This window comes from Arachis hypogaea, chromosome 12 (assembly GCF_003086295.3).
Source record: "Arachis hypogaea cultivar Tifrunner chromosome 12, arahy.Tifrunner.gnm2.J5K5, whole genome shotgun sequence".
Classification (NCBI taxonomy): Eukaryota; Viridiplantae; Streptophyta; class Magnoliopsida; order Fabales; family Fabaceae; genus Arachis; species Arachis hypogaea.
In genome coordinates this window covers 40,092,501-40,106,523 of record NC_092047.1, presented here as the reverse complement: position 1 = coordinate 40,106,523, position 14,023 = coordinate 40,092,501, and the positions used below count along the sequence as shown (strand labels likewise).

Sequence of the window (14,023 nt, the reverse complement as noted above, 5' to 3'; positions counted from 1 at the left end):
TTTGCTCAAGTCCCTCAATTTCAGCCAGAAAATACCTGAAATCACAGAAAAACACACAAACTCATAGTAAAGTCCAGAAATGTGAATTTAACATAAAAACTAATAAAAACATCCCTAAAAGTAACTAGATTCTACTAAAAATATACTAAAAACAATGCCAAAAAACGTATAAATTATTCGCTCATCACAACACCAAACTTAAATTGTTGCTTGTCCCCAAGCAACTGAAAATCAAATAGGATAAAAAGAAGAGAATATACTATAAATTCCAAACTATCAATGAAACATAGCTCCAATCAGATGAGCGGGACTTGTAGCTTTTTTCCTCTTGAATAGTTTTGGCATCTCACTTTATCCATTGAAGTTCAGAATGATTGGCTTCTATAGGAACTCAGAGTTTAGATATTGTTATTGACTCTCCTAGTTTAGTATGATGATTCTTGAACACAGCTATTTTATGAGTCTTGGCCGTGGCCCTAAGCACTTTGTTTTCCAGTATTACCACCGGATACATAAATGCCACAGACACATAATTGGGTGAACCTTTTCAGATTGTGACTCAGCTTTGCTAAAGTCCCCAATTAGAGGTGTCCAGGGTTCTTAAGCACACTCTTTTTTTGCTTTGGACCTTGACTTTAACCGCTCAGTCTCAAGTTTTCACTTGACACCTTCACGCCACAAGCACATGGTTAGGGACAGCTTGGTTTAGCCGCTTAGGCCAGGATTTTATTCCTTTAGGCCCTCCTATCCACTGATGCTCAAAGCCTTGGGATCCTTTTTATTTACCCTTGCCTTTTGGTTTTAAGGGTTATTGGATTTTTGCTCTTGCCTCTTGGTTTTAAGAGCTTTGGCTTTTTCTGCTTGTTTTTTATTTCTTCTTTTTTTTTCGCCTATTTTTTTTTCTGCAAGCTTTGTTCTTTGCTGCTTTTTCTTGCTTCAAGAATCATTTTTAAGATTTTTCAGATTATCAAATAACATGTCTCCTTGTCATCATTCTTTCAAGAGCCAACATATTTAACATTCTTAAACAACAACTTCAAAAGACATATGCACTGTTCAAGCATACATTCAGAAAACAAGAAGCATTGTCACCACATCAATATAATTAAACTAAGTTCAAGGATAAATTCAAAACTCATGTACTTCTTGTTCTTTTGAATTAAAACATTTTTCATTTAAGAGAGGTGATGGATTCATAGGACATTCATATCTTTAAGTCATAGTTACTAAATACTAAAGATCATGTAATGAAGACACAAACATAGATAAGCACATAACATAGAAAACGAAAACAGAAGAAATAAGAACAAGGAATGAATCCACCTTAGTGATGGTGGCGTTTCCTTCTTGAGGAACCAATGATGTCCTTGAGCTCTTCTACGTCTCTTCCTTGTCTTTGTTACTCCTCCCTCATAGCTTTTTGATCTTCTCTAATTTCATGAAGGATGATGGAGTGCTCTTGATGTTCCGCCCTTAATTGTCCCATGTTGGAACTTAATTCTCCTAGGGAGGTGTTGATTTGCTCCCAATATTTATGTGGAGGGAAGTGCATCCCCTGAGGTATCTCAGGGATCTCTTGATTTGCAGCCACATGTTCTACCACTGAGCTATAGACCCTTGAGATGAATCTTTCCATCTCCCATGACTCGGAGGTGGAAGCCTTTGTCTTCCCTTTCCCTTTTCTGGAGGTTTCTCCGGTCTTAGGTGCCATTAATGGTAATGGAAAAACAAAAAGCTTATGCTTTTACCACACCAAACTTAGAATGTTGCTCGCCCTCGAGCAAAAGAAGAAAGAATAGAAGAAGAAGAAGAAGATATGGAGGAGATGGGGGGATGTGTGTATGGATGTGAGTGGTGAATAGAAAACAGAAGGGATGGTCATGAATGGAGAAAAAGAGGGTGAGGTGGGTAGGGATCCTGTGAGGTTTTACAGATCCTGAGATGATCCTGTGGTGTCCACAGATCTTGAGGTGATCCTGTGGTGTCCACAGATCCGGAGGTGTCAAGGATTTACATCCCTGCACCCATTAGGCATATAAAATGCCCTTGCACACAACTCTGGGCGTTCAGCGCCAGGTAGGTGCCCATTTTGGGCGTTCAACGCCCATTTGTTGGCCATTTCTGGCGTTGAACGCCAGAACCATGCTTGTTCTGGGCGTTCAGCGCCAACTCTTCTCCAGGGTTCCATTCTGGCGTTCAGCGCCCAGATGATGCCCTTTTTGGGCGTTCAGCGCCCAGATACTGCCATTTTGGGCGTTCAGCGCCAGAACCATGCTCTGTTCTGGCGTTGAACGCCAGGCAGATGCTCCCTCCAGGGTGTGATTTTTCTTCTGCTGTTTTTTATTCTGTTTTTAATTTTTTGTTTATTTTGTGACTCCACATGATCATGAACCTATAAAGACATATAACTAAGAAAAATATAGTTAGATAAATAAAAATTGGGTTGCCTCCCAACAAGTGCTTCTTTAATGTCAATAGCTTGACAGTGGGCTCTCATGGAGCCTCACAGATGTGCAGAGCATTGTTGAAACTCCCCAACACCAAACTTAGAGTTTGGATATGGGAGTTCAACACCAAACTTAGAGTTTGGTTGTGGCCTCCCAACACCAAACTTAGAGTTTGACTGTGGGGGCTTTGTTTGACTCTGCTTTGAGGGAAGCTTTTTCTGCTTCCTCTCCATGGATGCAGAGAGAGATCCTTGAGTTGTAAACACAAGGTTGTCCTTATTCAATTGAAGGATCAATTCTCCTCTGTCCACATCAATCACAGCTCTTGCTGTGGCTAGGAAAGGTCTTCCTAAGATGATGGATTCATCCTCTTCCTTCCCAGTATCTAAGACTATGAAATCAGCAGGGATGTAAAGGCCTTCAACCTTTACTAGCACGTCCTCTACTTGTCCATAAGCCTGTTTTCTGGAATTATCTGCCATCTCTAATGAGATTTTAGCAGCTTGCACCCCATAGATTCCCAGTTTCTCTATTACAGAGAGGGGCATGAGGTTTATTCCTGAACCAAGGTCACACAGAGCCTTAAAGATCATGGTGCCTATAGTACAAGGTATTATGAACTTTCCAGGATCCTGTCTCTTCTGAGGCAATGTCAGTTGATCTAGATCACTTAGTTCATTGATGAACAAGGGAGGTTCAACTTCCCAAGTATCAATGCCAAATAATTTGGCATTTAGCTTCATGATTGCACCAAGAAACTTGGCAGTTTGCTCCTCAGTAACATCCTCATTCTCTTCAGAAGAGGAGTACTCATCAAAGCTCATGAATGGCATAAGGAGGTTCAATGGAATCTCTATGATCTCTAGATGAGTCTCAGATTCCTTTGGTTCCTCAGAGGGAAACTCCTTATTGATCACTGGACGTCCCAGGAGGTCTTCCCCCTTGGGATTCACGTCCTCTCCTTCCCTTATAGGTTCGGCCATGGTGCTTATATCAATGGCCTTGCACTCTCCTTTTGGATTATCTTCTGTATTGCTTGGGAGAGTACTAGGAGGGATTTCAGTGATCCTTTTACTCAGCTGGCCCACTTGTGCTTCCAAATTTCTAATGGAAGGCCTTGTTTTATTCATGAAACTCACAGTGGCCTTAGATAGATCAGAGACTAAATTTGCTAAGCTAGATGGATTCTGCTCAGAATTCTCTGTCTGTTGCTGAGTGGATGATGGGAAAGGCTTGCTATTGCTAAACCTGTTTCTTCCACCATTATTAAAGCCTTGTTGAGGCCTTTGATCCTTCCATGAGAGATTTGGATGATTTCTCCATGATAGGTTATAGGTGTTTCCATAAGGTTTACTGATGCGCATAAACTAGTTATGCTACGATTTAGGAAATTGCACGATCGGCAAAATTCCTTCCGGCAAGTGCACCGGTTATCGTCAAGTAAAAACTCACAATAGAGTGAGGTCGAATCCCACAAGGATTGGTTGAGTGAGCAATTCAGATTAGAAGTGTGTTCTAGTTGAGCGGAATCAAGGTTTTAGATGAGAATTGCGGAATGTAAAATTGGCGGGAAAAGTAAATGACAAGGAATTGAAATGGCGGAATCTTAAATTGCATGAATTAAAGAGCAGAATGTAAATTGCTGAAATTAAAAGGGAATGGGGGTGATTGCAAGAATTGAGTTGCAGAATGTAAAGAGAAAGTGGAAATCAGAAATGGGGAATTCATTGGGTGTTAGGAGATATTGAGATCTCCGAATCAAAACATGTATATCTCTTCCTCAACCAATGCGTTCATTAAATTTTGCTTGGCAATCTTATATGATTGGATCCCAATCCCTTGGCTCACCAATTCTCTCTAAAAATGAACAAATTCCCAATCCCTTGGTTTAAATGTTCATAAGAAGAGATGATGCTCGATCACTGATTATACCACACAGTTTCATGAACCACAATTTGGTAGGATTACATGTCACAATATCCATCCAAACCCCAATCCAATTCACTGTGAGAAAGCTTCTCTAGCATGAATCCTCCATTCCTTTCCCAAGGTTCCGAAGGATTCCAATTATGGGTAGTTTCTTTCCCAAGACAACTACCCAATGGAATTAGATCGAGAAGCTTTCTAACAAAATTCAAGAGAAAAGATTGAAGAAGAAGATAAACTATTATTGATTCATTGAATTACAATAGAGCTCCCTAACCCAATGAAAGGGGTTTAGTGAGTCATAGCTCTGAATTCAACTACAAAGATATGAAAACTAGCTAAAAAATGAAAAATTAAAAGTTTCCAAAAGTCCCCTCTAACTTAAATTCTATCCTATTTATACACTTTCTATATTGAGCTTCTGTTGTGTTTCTTGGGCTTTGAGGCCTCTCCCTGCTTTCCTTTTGCTTTGGGTTTATGATCCATAATCTTGATGAGGCTGCTGATCCAAATTCTGTAACATTCATTGAGCCAACTTAGTGATAATCAAATAATGGCACATGACTCAATAAATTGAAAGTTCAGACTCATCAATCCTTCAGGCCCAATCCCATAAACCATGATATTCAATTGGGTTTCATACCAGAATAAGTTTAAGATAATGTTTGTGCTCAAATACTAACTTAAACCACAATATTTTTGGTCCAGAAACCTTTTCCAAGAGTGGCGTTTAAGTTGCAGTTTAAGCTTAAACTGCAGCTTAAACGCCAGACACTTCCAGTGAGGCCTTTTGTAGAAGCACGTTTAAGCTTCAGTTTAAGGTTAAACTGAAGCTTAAACGTGGAAAAGGAAGAAGGCAGCCCTGGAGAGTCATGGAGTCGAACACGTTTAAGCTTCAGTTTAAGGTTAAACTGAAGCTTAAACGTGGATATAGGAAGGGCAGCCCTGGAGGTCGAACACGTTTAACCTCCAGTTTAAGGTTAAACTGGAGGTTAAACGTGGAAATGGAAGGAGGCATCCTGGAGGTCGAACACGTTTAACCTCCAGTTTAAGGTTAAACTGGAGGTTAAACGTGGAAGCTTAGAAGAGTAGCCCTGGAGGTGTCGAACACGTTTAAGCTCCAGTTTGAGGTCAAACTGGAGCTTAAACGTGGAAATGGAGAGAGCAACCCTGGAGGAGAGTTCTTGGTCGAACACGTTTAAGCTCCAGTTTGAGGTCAAACTGGAGCTTAAACGTGGAAATGGCTCCCTGGTGCTTTTCCCATTCTGGCGTTTAACCTCCAGTTTAAGGTTAAACTGGAGGTTAAACGTGGAACTCTTTCCTGAGTGGCATTATCATTCTGGCGTTTAACCTCCAGTTTGAGGTCAAACTGGAGGTTAAACGTGGAATGCTTCTTTGGTGAGACTTTTCATTCTGGCGTTTAACCTCCAGTTTAAGGTTAAACTGGAGGTTAAACTTCAATTCCAGCATTCCTTAGCCTTCATGATTCTGGCGTTTAAGCTCCAGTTTAGGCTTAAACTGGAACTTAAACTCCACATGTGATATTCAAGCTTCCTTTATTGATTTTGTTGCTTCCTTGCTTAGCCTCTTCTTCCCTGAAATCATCCAAACAAATGCATCTAAGTCTTGCAAAATTTCATGAGAAATCTTCCATTCATACCATTCAAGTAATATAACTAAAACTCATGGAATTTGCATCAAAATCATATTGTTTGGATGGTTCATTGCTTTGTTCTTCATTTAACCATTTTTGGTTACTTTAAGCTCAAGAAAATGCATAAAACAACTAAAACTAACAGAAAAATGCTAGTGAAACTAGCCTAAGATGCCTTGGCATCACAACACCAAACTTAATACTTGCTTGTCCCTAAGCAAGTCCTGAGTTATTTGAGAAGAAAGTATGAAACAGAAAGCAATTACATTGGCTATATTAGCAAGCATTTGAAGTTCATCAGAAGGGTTTTATGCAGAAAGTTGCAGCATCACTTTTTCATACTTATCAGGTAAGATTATCACTTTTTCATTGCATCCATCAAACACTGCTATGGCCTCTTGTTATTCTTATGTCTTTGGCACTTTTCTCTTCTTTGTTTTTCTTTTCTTTTTCTTAGAGCTACTTTGCTCCTTGTTTGCTTAGTGTCATGTGTTGCACAAGCCTTTGGCATTTTCTTTTTTTCTTATCAGTGCACTACACATATCCACTTTAGGCATTTTAGTTCACATTTCTTCTTGAGACATTGGTGCCCAGCACCTCTTTGTGTGACTAAATGTTTTGTATTTAGGTTGCTCTTGATAATGGACTTTTGGTTGATAATCCCGGGTTAGTTAACCCAAGTTACCGAGTGTTGAAACACTCCTCAGAACCTATTCATCCAAGCATATCCTTAATACATAAACACCACAGGCATTTGTCTCAGAAGTTCAAACCATTGGTGCCTAGCTTATTTTCTCAATTTTTCTGCTTTTTGGTTGCCTTTTTCAGTGGCTTTTTCTTCTTCTTTTTCTTTCTTTTTCATGGCCAAAGATATTTATTCATCAAGATCCATAGACAGTTTTCAATTTCTACACAAAGAATGATAATTCTACACTCTAATTCCAGTGATCTGACTAAACAATCAAGCATGTATACCACCACTTAATTCTACTTGATTTGTCACTAATTTAGCCAAGTTACTTTTGTTCAAACTTTTCTTTTATTTTTGGAAACAGAACAAGCATGGCAAGCACTTGTTTAAGAAGGTGAAGTTATATCCAAACATCTAGGCATTCACTTTATTCAAAGCAATAAACAGACAAATATACTAAAAACTTCACATTCCAGAAAGATTCAACATTTACAGTTTAAACCAGAACAAGCATGCTTTTGTTTGCCCTTTTTAAAGAATTATCAAGGAACAATACCACCTTGTGAAATTCCTTGTTTTCTCTTTGTTGCCAGGAAACAATTTGATTTCCCTTCTTCTCCTAAATGTTGCTTCATGCTTTAAAATCCTTGTTTCCTTTCCTGCAAAGAGTGATGAAGTTGCTTGCTTCTCAAGCACTTGAGTGGTTAGCTCAGTGTGGGTAAGTATCTGAGTCTTAAGTTGGTGTGTGAACACCAAACTTAGTCTCCCACTTACTTCTCTGTGCTTTGAATCCTTGAGTTCTCTTTGGAATGAAGTTGCTGCTAAGGGTTTTAAGCATTTCTGTGACTGCTTAGAATGGTTGTTTCTCTCATATAATCCAAAGGTTGTTGTGTTCAGTTGATCTTTATGGTGGAACACCAAACTTAGAGTCACACATTCCCCTTTGAATTATTGATCCACGAATTCATTGTTTGGTGTGAAACACCAAACTTAATTCTTTGCAATGCACAGAAACTACTTCACCCTTTTTATTGAAACAAATAAAAGAAACAGCAAAAGGGTATTACCTCAGGTTGGGTTGCCTCCCAACAAGCGCTTCTTTAACGTCATTAGCTTGACGGTCAGCTTCCTCAGTTGAGGTGATATTTAACTTTGTCCTTCTCATCCACATCTCCCAAGTAATGTTTGAGTCTTTGACCGTTCACAATGAAGGTTCGTTGTGACTTTTCTTCCATGATTTCTACTTGTCCATATTTGGAGACTTTGGTGACAAGGAAAGGTCCAGACCACCTTGATTTTAGCTTCCCTGGAAATAGCTTCAGCCTAGAATTGTAGAGCAATACTTTTTGTCCTTCTTCAAATTTCCTTGGGGCTATGTTGCTGTCATGCTTCTTCTTTGCTCTTTCTTTGTAAATTTTGGCATTCTCATAAGCTTCCGCTCTGAATTCTTCCAACTCTTGAATTTGCAACATCCTTCTTTCTCCAGCAGCTTTGTTGTCCAAGTTCAAAAGTTTCAAGGCCCAGTATGCCTTGTGCTCCAACTCCAGTGGCAAATGGCAAGCTTTTCCATATACTAGTTGGTAAGGAGACATTCCAATTGGTGTTTTGAAAGCTGTCCTATATGCCCAAAGAGCATCATCTAGCTTAATCGACCAGTCCTTCCTTGAAGTTCCCACAGTCTTTTCCAGGATCCTTTTGAGTTCTCTGTTAGATATTTCGGCTTGCCCACTTGTCTGTGGATGGTATGGTGTGGCTACCTTGTGTTTGACTCCATATTTTAGAAGCAATGCCTCTAATGGTTTGTTGCAGAAGTGGCTTCCTCCATCACTGATGATTGCTCTTGGAACCCCAAAATGGCAAAAAATGTGTTTTCTGAGGAAGTTCATGACTACCTTGTTATCATTGGTTGGAGTTGCTATTGCTTCAACCCATTTGGAGACATAGTCTACTGCCACAAGAATGTAATTATTTGAGTATGAGGAGGGAAAGGGTCCCATGAAATCTATCCCCCATACATCAAACAATTCAAGTTCCAGAATGAATTGTTGTGGCATTTCATTTCTTCTTGGCAGGTTCCCCGCTTTCTGGCATTCATGGCAGTGCTTCACTAATTCTTTTGCATCTTTGAAGATAGTGGGCCAATAAAAACCACACTGCAACACCTTAGCTGCTGTTCTTTCTCCTGCAAAATGTCCTCCATAAGTGGAGCCATGGCAGTCCCATAAGACTTCCTTTCCTTCTTCCTCGGATATGCATCTTCTGAGTATGCCATCGGAACATTTTTTGAACAAGTATGGTTCGTCCCAGATGAAGTATTTGGCATCATTTACCAATTTCTTCCTTTGATGTTTGTTAAATTCCAACGGTAAACTCCCAGTGGCCTTGAAGTTTGCTATGTCTGCAAACCAGGGTGCTTTGTGAATTACCATGAGTTGTTCATCAGGGAAGCACTCATTTATATGTGTGCTTTGTGCGCTTCCTTCTTCACATGGTATTCTTGATAAATGGTCTGCCACCTTGTTCTCTACACCCTTCTTGTCTTTGATTTCAATGTCAAATTCCTGCAACAAAAGAACCCATCTAATAAGTCTTGGTTTGGATTCTTGTTTAGCAAGTAAGTATTTTAAAGCTGAATGATCAGTGAAGACAATGACTTTAGATCCAATGAGATAGGATCTAAATTTGTCAAATGCAAAGACTATTGCCAAGAGTTCTTTTTCAGTGGTTGTGTAATTCCTTTGGTTATCATTCAAGACTTTACTGGCATAATAAATCACATGTACCAAATTGTCTTTCCTTTGTCCTAACACTGCCCCAATAGCAAGGTCTGATGCATCACACATCAGTTCAAAAGGTAAGTTCCAATCAGGTGGGGCAATGATAGGTGCAGAGGACAGTTTTTGTTTCAAAAGTTCATAGGCTAGCATGCAATTTTTATCAAATACAAAGGGTGTATCAGAGACAAGCAAGTTACTCAAAGGTTTGGCTATTTTAGAAAAGTCTCTAATAAACCTTCTGTAAAAACCAGCGTGTCCCAAAAAACTCCTAACTGCCTTGACATTACTTGGTGGAGGTAATTTTTCAATGAGTTCCACCTTAGCTCTGTCCACCTCAATGCCTCTATTAGAGATTTTGTGGCCAAGGACTATTCCTTCTGTGACCATGAAATGACACTTTTCCCAGTTTAATACTAGGTTAGTCTCTTGGCATCTCTTAAGCACCAAGGCAAGGTGGTGGAGGCAGCTAGGAAAAGAATCTCCAAACACAGAAAAATCGTCCATGAAGACCTCAATAAATTTTTCAATCATGTCCGAAAAGATTGACAGCATGCATCTTTGGAAAGTGGCAGGTGCATTGCACAATCCAAAGGGCATGCGTCTATAAGCAAAAACTCCATATGGACAAACAAATGATGTTTTCTCTTGATCTTTAGGATCAACCACTATTTGGTTGTAGCCTGAATATCCATCTAAAAAACAATAGTAAGCATGTCCGGCAAGCCTTTCAAGCATCTGATCCATGAATGGGAGTGGGAAATGATCCTTTCTGGTGGCTTCATTGAGCTTCCTGTAGTCTATGCACATCCTCCACCCAGTGACGGTTCTTGTGGGTATGAGTTCGTTCTTCTCATTTGGCACCACAGTTATCCCACCTTTCTTGGGAACTACGTGGATGGGACTAACCCATGGGCTATCAGAAATGGGGTAGATTACCCCTGTCTGCCATAACTTCATAACTTCCTTTTGTACCACTTCTTTCATGACGGGATTCAATCTTTTCTGAGCTTGAATGGAGGGTCTAGCATCCTCTTCTAACAAGATTTTATGCATGCATATGGATGAACTTATCCCCTTCAAATCTGCTAGGGTCCATCCTATGGCATCTTGATGAGTTTGTAGCACCTTGATCAATTCTTCTTCCTGTTCTTGGCTCAGGGCAGAGCTAATGATAACAGGATAGCTCTCATCACTACCCAAGTATGCATACTTGAGATTAGGGGGCAGTGCCTTGAGCTCAGGTTTTGGTGCTTCCTCCTCTTCTTTCACTGTCTCTGGCATGTTTGGCATGGTTGTTTCAGCAGCCTTGATGTCACTAACTTCTATGTCCTTGGTGAACTCCTCCTCTGCCACTTCCTTTGTTGTTTCCTCAAAGGTTTCTTGTACTGCAATGTCCACTACATCCACCCTCATGCATTCCCTTAGTGATTCTGATGGATAGCTCATTGCCTTGAATACATTAAACACCAATTTCTCATCATGTAGTCTAAGAGTGAGTTCACCCTTTTGTACATCTATGATGGCTCCAGCAGTAGCCAGGAATGGTCTTCCCAGAATTATTGAAGCTTTGGCTTCTTCCTCCATATCTAACACCACAAAATCAGCAGGAAATATAAAATCTCCCACCTTCACCAACAAATCCTCAACTATCCCATGAGGGAATTTAAAAGTTCGATCTGCCAATTGGAGGGCCATTCTTGTTGGTTTGGCTTCCTCAATCTTCATTCTTCTCATCATTGTTAGAGACATCAAATTGATACTGGCCCCTAAGTCACACAAGGCCTTCTCCACCATGACTTCTCCTATGATGCAGGGGATTTGGAAACTGCCTGGATCCTTCAATTTCTGAGGCAATTTGTGCTGAATGATGGCACTGCATTCTTCAGTTAACAATACAGTTTCCTCATTTCTCCAGCTTCTCTTCTTGGTCATCAATTCCTTTAAGAATTTTGCATATAGTGGCATTTGCTCTATTGCCTCAGCAAAGGGAATGTTGATTTGAAGCTTCTTGAAAATCTCCAAGAACCTGGAGAATTGGCCATCTTTTTCACTTTTCATCAAACGTTGAGGATAAGGTGCTTTAGGTGTATAAGGCTTCAGGACCTCTTTTTCTTTTTCTTTTGTTGCAGACGGTGTAAAAGATTGTCCTTGTTCTTTGTCTTTCACATTTTCCTTTGCTTCATCCTTTGTGGTTTCCTTTGAGATCTCCTTCAGATTCTTTCCACTTCTGAGGGTTATGGCTTTACATTCTTCCCTTGCAATAGCCTTGGCAGCATGAGAAGCGCTTGTCCCAGGGGTTTGCTTAGACAAATACACAATTTGATTTTCTAGCTTCTGGATGGCAGCTCCTTGGTTTTGCAAGTTAGAGTTTACTTCTTCCTTAAAAGCTTTCAATTCGGTTATGTCTTGACTCATGGTTGCAAGCATTCCTTCTATCCGGTTTAATTGATCTTGAAATTGTTGGTTCGGATTAGGTTGGGTAGGTTGATTATTTTGGCCATGATATGATGGTTGGGGGTAAGTGTTTTGTGTGGCTTGGTATGATCTTTGGTTGGAGTTTTGGTATGTGGAATTGTTATGTTGGTTGTGGTTGTAAGGTTTGTGGTTTTGTGGTTGGGTTTGTTGGTTCCCCCACCCAAAGTTTGGGTGATTTTTCCATCCTGGGTTGTAAGTGTTGGAATGTGGATCATATGATTGCCTTTGTTGGTTTCCCACATAGTTGGCCTCTTCCCAATCACCTCCTTCAATGCTTACTTCCTCTTGATCTTGTGTGTGTATTGCAGCTACTTGCTTTGTTTCTAATTGTCTGGTAAGCTCTGCTAGTTGCTTGGCAAACACCTTGTTTTGGGCTAGAATTGTATCAACATGGTTCAGCTCCATGACTCCCTTAGTGTTGTGCCTTTCTGATGCATAGTAGTACTCATTCTCAGCCACTGTCTCAATCACCTCAATGGCCTCTTCCACAGTCTTTTTCCTGTTCAATGAACCTCCTGATGAATGGTCTACAGCCTTCCTTGATTCATAAGAGAGTCCATCATAGAAAATATGCAATTGCACCCAATCATGGAACATGTCTGGTGGGCATTTCCTTGTCAAGTCCTTGAATCTCTCCCATGCCTCGTAGAGAGTTTCACCATCTTGTTGTCTAAAAGTTTGAACCTCAGATCGAAGCCTATTGACCTTTTGTGGGGGGTAGAAACGTGCCAGAAACTTGCTTTCCACCTCATCCCATGTTGTTAGACTCCCCCTTGGGAATGATTCCAGCCACTTAGCTGCTTTGTCCCTAAGTGAAAATGGGAACAAAAGCAGTTTATAGGCATCTTCCTGGACTCCATTGGATTTCACAGTGTCACAAATTCTCAGGAATTTTGTGAGATGTTGGTTGGGGTCTTCATTAGCACTCCCACCAAATGAACAATGATTCTCCACAAGTGATATTAGCTGTGGTTTGAGCTCAAAATTGTTGGCCTGAATGGGTGGTTTCTGAATGCTGCTACCACAATTCCCAGAGGTTGGGTTTATGTATGAACTAAGAACCCTCCTCTCAGGAATGGCATTGTTTCCATCAGCTCTCTCATGGTTGTGAACTTCTCTATCCATGTTGAGATCTAGAGCTTCCTCAAAATTGTCCTCAGATTCTCCTTCAGATTCCTCTTCTCCCACTACTCTCTTCCCTCTTGCTTCCCTTCTCAGTCTATGAAGGGTCCTCTCTGGTTCGGTATATGGAGGAGTTGATGTCTCTCCTCTCCTACCTGTCATACAAGAACACAGCACAGGCACAAACAAGTGAAATACTCTTGGTTAATGGAAGAGTATGGTTAGAGCAATTGAGGAATTAATTCAAACAGTTAGTGAGTCAGTGAGTTAGTTGCTTGAATTTAAAGGCATAAAGAAAGAAAGCATGTAACAGAGTGCAGAAATTAAAATTCAACAAGTAACTTGTACTGAATTAATCAAAACAAGAGAAATTGCTCAATCTAGTTAGCTTCCAATTGGAGAATTGTCAATCGAAAACCAATCCCCGACAACGGCGCCATAAACTTGATGCGCATAAACTAGTTATGCTACGATTTAGGAAATTGCACGATCGGCAAAATTCCTTCCGGCAAGTGCACCGGTTATCATCAAGTAAAAACTCACAATAGAGTGAGGTCGAATCCCACAAGGATTGGTTGAGTGAGCAATCCAGATTAGAAGTGTGTTCTAGTTGAGCGGAATCAAGGTTTTAGATGAGAATTGCGGAATGTAAAATTGGCGGGAAAAGTAAATGACAAGGAATTGAAATGGCGGAATCTTAAATTGCATGAATTAAAGAGCAGAATGTAAATTGCTGAAATTAAAAGGGAATGGGGGTGATTGCAAGAATTGAGTTGCAGAATGTAAAGAGAAAGTGGAAATCAGAAATGGGGAATTCATTGGGTGTTAGGAGATATTGAGATCTCCAAATCAAAACATGTATATCTCTTCCTCAACCAATGCGTTCATTAAATTTTGCTTGGCAATCTTATATGATTGGATCCCAATCCCT

At 40.2% G+C, this 14,023-nt stretch overlaps 1 non-coding gene across 1 annotated transcript; it reads left to right on the top strand.

Moving 5' to 3' along the window:
• The first annotated feature begins 12,565 nt into the window (after positions 1–12,565).
• Positions 12,566–12,669, top strand: LOC112731734 (small nucleolar RNA R71). The gene has a single exon (XR_003167498.1). It is a non-coding gene; the product is annotated as a small nucleolar RNA R71 (small nucleolar RNA).
• Positions 12,670–14,023: the final 1,354 nt, after the last annotated feature.